The sequence below is a fragment of the Oxyura jamaicensis genome, chromosome 2 (assembly GCF_011077185.1).
Source record: "Oxyura jamaicensis isolate SHBP4307 breed ruddy duck chromosome 2, BPBGC_Ojam_1.0, whole genome shotgun sequence".
In the NCBI taxonomy this organism is placed as follows: domain Eukaryota; kingdom Metazoa; phylum Chordata; class Aves; order Anseriformes; family Anatidae; genus Oxyura; species Oxyura jamaicensis.
The window spans coordinates 86,169,798-86,177,913 of record NC_048894.1 but is presented as its reverse complement, the minus strand read 5'-3'; the positions used below and the strand labels follow the sequence as shown (position 1 = coordinate 86,177,913).

The 8,116-nt window shown below is 42.0% G+C and overlaps 1 protein-coding gene and 1 long non-coding RNA gene across 3 annotated transcripts in view; one reads left to right on the top strand and one right to left on the bottom strand.

Annotated features, from left to right (window-relative positions):
- The window catches only part of VWC2 (von Willebrand factor C domain containing 2), a 57,177-nt gene extending 56,038 nt beyond the window's left edge, over positions 1 to 1,139 (bottom strand). The window contains exon 1 of one of the 2 annotated variants that reach the window (XM_035318917.1): positions 489 to 1,139. The gene's annotated coding sequence lies outside the window, so the exon portion shown is untranslated. Of the gene's footprint in view, positions 1 to 245; positions 388 to 488 lie in introns of those variants that run through there. The other variant, XM_035318918.1, reaches the window with a different exon arrangement.
- On the top strand, positions 18 to 6,585 carry LOC118162619. The gene is made up of 4 exons (XR_004748538.1): positions 18 to 304; positions 892 to 990; positions 1,133 to 1,367; positions 2,466 to 6,585. It is a non-coding gene; the product is annotated as an uncharacterized LOC118162619 (long non-coding RNA).
- Positions 6,586 to 8,116: the final 1,531 nt, after the last annotated feature.

Genomic DNA, 8,116 nt, shown 5'->3' with positions numbered 1-8,116 from the left:
GGGGGGAGGACGTTTGTTTTAGGGACAACTAAGAGCGAGCCCGCTAAAGCCCGCCGAGCCGAGCCGCCCCTCTCCTCAACTCCCCGCACAAGCACACACCGCCTCCTCCTCCTCCTCCCCGTGCTCCCGAGGCCAGGCAGAGCCCCTCGGAGCTCCTGCAGAGGGGCACGTTTCACCCGCACCTTCCGCACTTTAGCAGCGCTCCCGGCTCCCGCACCGCAAACCGGCAAAGCAAACCAAAATACCTGCTCCGGCCACGGGAAGCCAAGGCGCTGCCAGCTGCCGGCGCAGCCCCGCGGCCGAGGTAGGGCTCCCCGGAGCCATTTAAGAGCCCCCCCTCCTTCCTTCTTCCCTCCCCGCCCGCCTCCGGAGCCCCGCGGGCCCTGCCCCAAACTTTCCGGCGGGCCGGGCAGCGCCGCCCCGGCCCCCTCGGGGGGCTCTGCTGGGCGCCGGGCAGCCCCCAGCCCGGCCGCCGCCTCCCTCCCTACCTGCGGGCTCGGCTCCGGGCCCCCCGGCCGGCTGCCATGGCGGGGCTGCGGGCTGCCTGCCCTCCTTCCTCCCCTCCTTGCTTCCCTCCTTGCCTCTCTCCCTCCCTCCCTCCCTCAGCCGGAGCCGAGGCCCCGCCGCCCCTGGGGGCGGGCTCGCCGCGGCCCCGCTTCCCTCACATGGCGGACGGGGATTTTGGGGGGCCGGGGGGCTCCTGGCCTCGCAGCAACGGGAGGAAGAGGGCAGAAGGGGGGTCCGGGAGCTTTGTGAGGCGCCCTGCCTCGCCAGCCTTCCCTGGCCGTGCAGGGGAGGGAGATGGGCGAGTTGGGAAGTGGGGTTGTGCTTCCCAGCGGCTGGCAGGTGCTTCGGCAGGGAAACATGCTTGCCTTTCTCTCCCTTTTGCAGGGGAAATGGGCAGAAGCGGCTATTTTTGCAGTAATGGCTGAAGCGCCGGCAGTCCGGGTGCTGGGACAGAAACGCGAAAGAAAAGCTGGAGAGGGATCTGTAAGCGTGGTGCTTTTCTTCTGGAGCCGGGCAAAGGCTTGGGACCCAAAAGGTTATTTTCTTATTTGCTCGCTTATTTATGCCCTGTTAACCTGCATTAGATGGCATAGCAGTGCAATGATCTATGGGTTTTGCTTTATAGATGTTCCAGAGCGGTCCCAGGTGCGCTGACCCCGCTGCTGCAGTGGATCCCTGGCAGCCTGCGGCACCCTGCTCCTCCTGCTCGTGGCTGGGGCTGGATTCCCCTGAGTGCTTGGCACTAGAAGAATTTTTTAGGCTAGGCAGTGTTTTCAGAAATGTTTTCATTAAAACTGTAGCACTGCAGTATCTGCACTCGGGAGAGCAATGAAAATTTGCTGGATATTAATGTTTCACTGGTAAGTACCTTCATGAGTGACTGTTACTTGTGAAAACCCAGGCACTTAAACTGCTCCATGGGAGGATGCAGGTGCTAAACTCTTTGTCTGCTGAGTTCTCTGAACATCTATGAGTCTGGCCTAGCTTACATAATCATTGCCGTTAACACCATCTCATATCTCTCAGTTGAACATTCACCAGACGAATAATGGTTTAATCTTCTAAAACTTTAAGATACAAGACTGAAGTTCTGAAGGATGCAAGGAAGCCAATTAGTTGCACTAGTAGAATGATATTCCAGATTGGTATACAGTTTCTAGACTACATGTCATAGAGCTACGCTAGACCTTTCTCATTTCCCATCCTTCTAATTATCATTAAGAAGTATTTGTCTTCTATTTATCCTATCATTACCTCTGAATAATGAATTGAATCTTTGCTTTTTCTAAAACAGTAATTTTATGCCTTATATAGCTTAAATCAGGACATGGGCTGAGGAACAAGTATGCAACATCACTTATTGTGCAAGAACAACTTGAACTTTAGCTGCCAGCCGGGTTAAACCACAACAAAACACCACCCAGCCGTTCACTCACCCTCCCCCCTCCCTCTCTGGGCTGGGGGAGAGAAACGGGAAAATGAAGCCTGTGAGTTGAGATAAAGACAGTTTATTAAGATAGAAAATAATAATTATAATAATATGTACAAACAAGCGATGCACAATGCAATTGCTCACCACCCGCTGACCGATGCCCAGCCCAACCCCGAGCAGCCGGCCCCTCACCCCAGCTAGCCACCCCTATATATTGTTCAGCATGCCGTCAGATGGTATGGAATACCCCTTTGGCCACTTTGGGTCAGCTGTCCTGGGTCTGTCCCCTCCCAGCTCTTGCTGCACCCCCAGCCTGCCTGCTGGCAGGGCAGAGCGAGGAGCTGAAAAGTCCTTGGCTTAGTGTAAGCACTGCTCTGCAGCAATTAAAACATCAGCATGTTATCAGCACTCTTCTCATCCTAATCCAAAACATAGCACCCTACCAGCTACTAGGAGGAAAAATAACTCTGTCCTAACTGAAACCAGGACAACTTTGCACTTAAAAATGTGTAAACTTTGCTTTCAGGCAGCAGTTAGTGGTGGCTAGAGGAAGACAGAAGGAAATAGAGGACCTGGGAAGGTGAGGCTGCCTCTGATGAAGAGGAGGGAAAAGCCAGTTTATGGTTCTGACATTTTCACATGTTCCCATGTGAAGCTCTGTTACAAAGGCTGAAAGAACCTTCAGCATTTGGGACTCTCTGCAGGAGACCTCTGCCTCTCCCAGATCTAACTACTTAGCACATAGATCAGTCAGGGCTGAAGGTTCAACATACTGCTGTGTGAAAGGAAAGGCAAACCCTTAGAGTTTTCAGAGCAACTAACTGCAGCTCATCTTTGCCTCCTTGCCCAAGTAGGAGGTGAATATCCTCTTTTCATCTTAAAGATTTCTTATTGGACTTCAGCCTCTGTGCATTCTGCTTCACAGATGTATCAAGTGATGGATGGTACCTAATGCTAGGACCCTTGCAGAACTGAGACCTGACCACTTCGTAGTGTTGTAGTATAAAATTTAAGGATACTATAGTCAAAATCTTCTATATCTGCTGGTGGACCAGCGTGTTTGATGTTAAACGTGAATTCTGAACTAGAAAAGAGAAACGTAAGACTCTTATTTCAAGGGCATTTGTAACAACTTATTGTGGTATAAGAAATGCAGGTCCAGGTTCCCCCATTTTGCTCTCCCACTAGGTAGGCAGCAGTAGCATCTGCAGCTATCTGCAACTGCATCTCTGGATGAGAATGAAACTTTGCATCTCTGTTCAAGACACTTTCCCTTCTGCTGGGTCTCGTCTGCCTGAGATTCTTGCATTAGCTAAAACAGTAATTATACAGTCATGACACTTCTTTTAAAATGGCTTGCACTAGTTTATCTTACTTCCGCTAGGAGGCAGTTAAAGGTGAAACAAAAAGGCTTCAGTGGCTAAAATAGAAATGGTGGTGGCAGGGAATGATTTAAGTTAAACTGGTGCGATGCTGGTTTTCGTTAGCCCAGGCTTGAGAGAGTGCAAATGCTGGCTGTTAGACAGGAAACTTAATTAAACATCTGCTCTCTACGGTTAGGGGTACTGAAATTTTGAAAACTTTTTTATTTTTTATTTTTTATTTTTTTATGAGTAGCCTTGGTGTGAAGAAAGAGACCCCAAACATAGGCTATATCTCTTAACAAGTTAAAAATCAATTGTCTCTCTGTTAATAGCCACATGAAAACAAAACCTCACAGCTATTCAGACACATCATCTGAACATCTAAGAGCAATGAAGAGAACCTTTAGCCTAACACATGAGTAGAGTGGGGCCTGGAGTATGTGCATGCTCACCCAATGCAGGCATGCAGCCTCCTGCAGCTTCCACACCAGGAGGCCATGTAACGCACACCTCCCTTCACCGGCTCTCATGCAGGCAGCATGCCCCATCTTTCCAACTAATAAAAGAAGTTTCCCCTGGTTTCCCCCTGTGTTCAGTAAGAACACATAGAGGCAAAAAAGGAGGAGCCTCTGCAAGCCTGTGGAGCGAGAGGTGTTGAGAAAATCCCGTGCAATAGCAAGGTGGGCTTTGGTGATGTGGGGTCACTGTGAGTACGGGGCATGCTCAGGGTGAATCATGCAGCAGGATGTGTATGCCACTGAGCATCTCTGAATGTCCAGAATTTTATAGAGGAGAAAACAGGCTCAAAGAGTGACGCCTCCGGCTATGTGCACTGTCAGATTTGCTACTTGGGGAAACGGATGATCATTCCTTTTTATTTTGCTTCATTTCATTATTCATCCTGAAAGGAAGAGAGTTGTTATATGAAAGGTATTTTTTATTGTGGTGCTAAAGTGGCAGTTGTTCAGGCAGGTTCACATCACAGTTTTAGAAAGGTAGCAATTTGTGAAATAGTATTAGCCCAGCTGTATAAAATAAGGCCTTCAAATACCAGTCAGTCTGGAAACAGAAAGAGACAAAGCCAAGGTACACATTACTCTAACAATTCATGTATATTTGAGAGGCTGAATTATAAATAAGCAGTTTAAACAACTCTTCAAGAAGAATAATAATAATAAAAAAAAAACAAGCTTCCATAACTATTTTAAAACTAGGTTAGCTTTCATCTTTTCATTTTTATTTCTTCTATTTTCTTTATGCCATGCTACTTCTCAAAGGCTACTATGCACACACTGCTCTAGTTCTTTCTTTTTTCACTACTCTGATGTCTCTTTAGTTGACTGAGAAGTAGTTATTGAAGAATTATCACACAAGCTGTAGTTGCAATTTTCTGTTGTCATTGTTTTTAAATTATTCATCATATAATGATATGTTACATTATTTTTTCTGCTTAACATGCAAGAATACAAAACTTAAAAATCCCTTTGTCATTTAGACTGTGGGCTCTTCAGTACAAGGACTTTCCTCATACTTCTGCAAATCAATTTTTTACATGCTTGGAGATACATATTGTTTATTATTATTTTTACTTGCAATACAAAAATAATCTCCATAGACCATGGGAAATTTAAGCTTTAAAAGACATCTGTTTATGAAACATCATTTAAAAAAGATCTTTGCTGCTACTGACTTAAGTTCTGAAAAGCCCACCTTTAGCTTATGATTTGTCTCTAGTAAACTTGAACAAAATCTAGGTAAAATTGAAATAAAACACCTGCATTCTTAATTAAAAAATAAATTAAAAATTCTTATTCCAAAATGTGGGAATGAAGACTGGTTTTGTTTAAAACAACTCACAGTTCTAGTAAAATCATGAAAAGAAAAGCTCTCTTTCTTTGGCAAGATCAATTTCTCTGTCTCTTCAAGCTCAGAGGAGGCTAATGCATATATTCCAACTCAGCAACAATTCCCTTTATGCCTATTAATGCATCATTAAAGAGAGATGGAAATACATGCTACTTTTTTTATACAACATGTACAAGTTCTGTCAGTTTAAACCACATTTCTTTTACACGCCTGTTGCAAAACTTGATGGAGGTTTTGCAAATGTAAACTTCATAGAAGTGTTATTACCACAGTAGTTAAATAATTTTAAAAATTGTGTAGTGAAACCTTTGGAGAGGGAGAAGAAGAAGCTCAAACCATGAGCTGTGCATATGGGCTCATTCTGAAGAAAAATAATTGTGTATTCAAAGCACAATATTTTGTGCTTGTAATTACGGGACACAAGAGCGATTATAAATGGATTGTCATGCACCTATTTTCACCCCAATTTTAGTTGCCCAGGGGAAATTTAATTTTAATAATAGCTCACTACCTTATTTGATGTTTCTGCATTTTTGTTTGAAAAGAGGTAACAAAGCATGTTTGCATGTACATATGCGTGGGCATGTACAAAATAGCATGGAACATTTAAATAGAGTGTTATCCATTACTGTTAACAGCATACCTCCTTCTTTCCCTTTGCAAACCAAAGGATGCTCTTTGTTTTTTGTTTTTGCATTGTTGTTGTGTTACAAAACTGAATGAAGTATTTCTTAAAGCTTGTGCTTAGCTCTATTCGGATGGAATCTGAAATTCAGATGAAAGTACAGATCAGTCTTAACTTTTTCCTTTATTGCTTATAATGATCCTTTTGTTTTATTTGTTACTCAAGTTGCTCTAGATACATTTGTGTTTACAGTAAATTTCAATAAAAGAATCATCAGCTTTCACAGGTTTTATGAAAAAAAAAAAAAACACTGTTCCATATTGTTTGACATTTTGAATTAGTATATCTCAGCCTCAGTTTTTTAATGTTACTGGAGGAAAAAGAAAGCAACCACCTGCTCACCCAGTCAAAAACACAACTTTCCTCTCCAATGCTAAAGGGATTTCTCAACTGCTAACGGTATTAAACATTGAACTAGACTTAATGAACAAGTGGAACTGAAGAAAAAAATGTTCTCAACTCTGTAGGAAGATAAGGAAAAATAAAGGCTCTTATTGTCAAAACTGATTTAGTATTATAGCTCAAACCAGTATTTAATTCCATTCGTTAACTTTCTTTAAAACTTCCATAACCGGAATTGTACAGTTTAGTATTTGTTTTTCTTTAAATTATTTGAAAAACGACATAGGTTATTTTCAGAATGATGCATATATACATATGCATCTGAAATAAAAAATGTTTTAAAAAGACATTTTTTCTTATTCAAATACTCATGATGATGTTATTAATGTATAGTAAGTCCATCTATTGGATAGTTGGTAATTATAACTCGTCTCCCACAAAGACAAGCCCTTAAAATAAAATTAAAAAAAATCCATCCTCTGCAGCTTTTGCATCATAAAAAATATAAAATGCTTTGTTTCACAACTAAACCAATTTTTTTTTCTTTTTTTTTTTTTTTTTTTAATTTTTGCCTTTGCTTTGGAGAAGCAAATGAAATATATGTTTAAATGAAGATTGCAAATTCAAATCTTTGAAAGTTTAGGGATTCACAGTAATGTGTGTGAAAACCTTCATTTCTCTCTACAGTTTACAGAATTAGAGTTACCACCAGCCAACTGATCCTATAACGTAATGATCTGCAGACTCAGAGAACATAATGCATCTTAGGGGATAATCTCCAAAACTTACCTCTAGATCTAAAAGCTTCTCTGAAATGCTTTCCAGAATGCATCTTCAATCTTTTCCTATTTTTTGCCCTTCCTTTGTTTCATCATTACTATGTAATTTATGAAGAATGAATCTTTTGCAATGACATATACTATATAATGCAGGTGCATGGTGTCCTGTTGCTCTCCTTTCTTTTGAACTTGTTGGTCAGGCTCAATCGACACAATTGAAACAATCAGATTGCTTGACACAATCAGAACGCAAACCTATTGCATTTAAAGACATCAGTTTATATGAAAATTCTGCTAATTCTGGTGTTCAAACCCCTTTGCTTTCCCAACATCACCCTTCCCTACATTATTACAGAATTCTCTCTACCTCTTAGCAAGTACTTCTGATACAGTACCAGGTAAGCAATGGATTATTTTGTTGTCCTTTTTTAAATTAAAGGCCCAGTAAGGCCTTTAAAGTAATTCATATAAGTTTGATAATTTCATAGTTTAAGAAACTGCACAAATTACAATTTGTAACATTGAAAGTTTCATGAATTGCACATTCCCAAGTGTTCTGTCTTTAGATCTAATTACTGGAGATGATTACATTCAGTAAGTTCTGCAATCACAGAGGCTGCTGATATAGTTTTCTGTCTGCTTTTAATGAAAAAAAGTTACATGGCTCAGAAATTATGATTTAGACCATGAGCTGTCAGAGCAGAGGAAAAGAAAACCACCACTAACAACAACAACAAAAAAAAACAACAGAGTATGCAGTCTTTGGGCTAAAACTTCAGCTGTAAAACAGACAAATGAAAGTTATTTTTCTATGTTTGCATACGGGACCTAGATACCCACAATAAACCAGGACCCCCATGTGTAGGCACTGTACAAATGCTGAATGCATTAGTATCCCTAGAACTGCACATCCTCCAGTGACCAGGAAAGAAGGGAAGGGAGAGCATCCTGAAGTCATACAGCAGGTCAGTAACTGGGCTGAGAAGGAAATACAAAGCTCCTGGTTCTCTACTTCCCTCCTCAGTACTCCATTTACTTCACATTCATTTTGTACCCTAGTAAGATAGTTCATAGCTGGATAGCTGATATACTAGGTCCCTTTTATGGGTTCAAGATTTAGGTGCTCATTCATGCGAAAGCT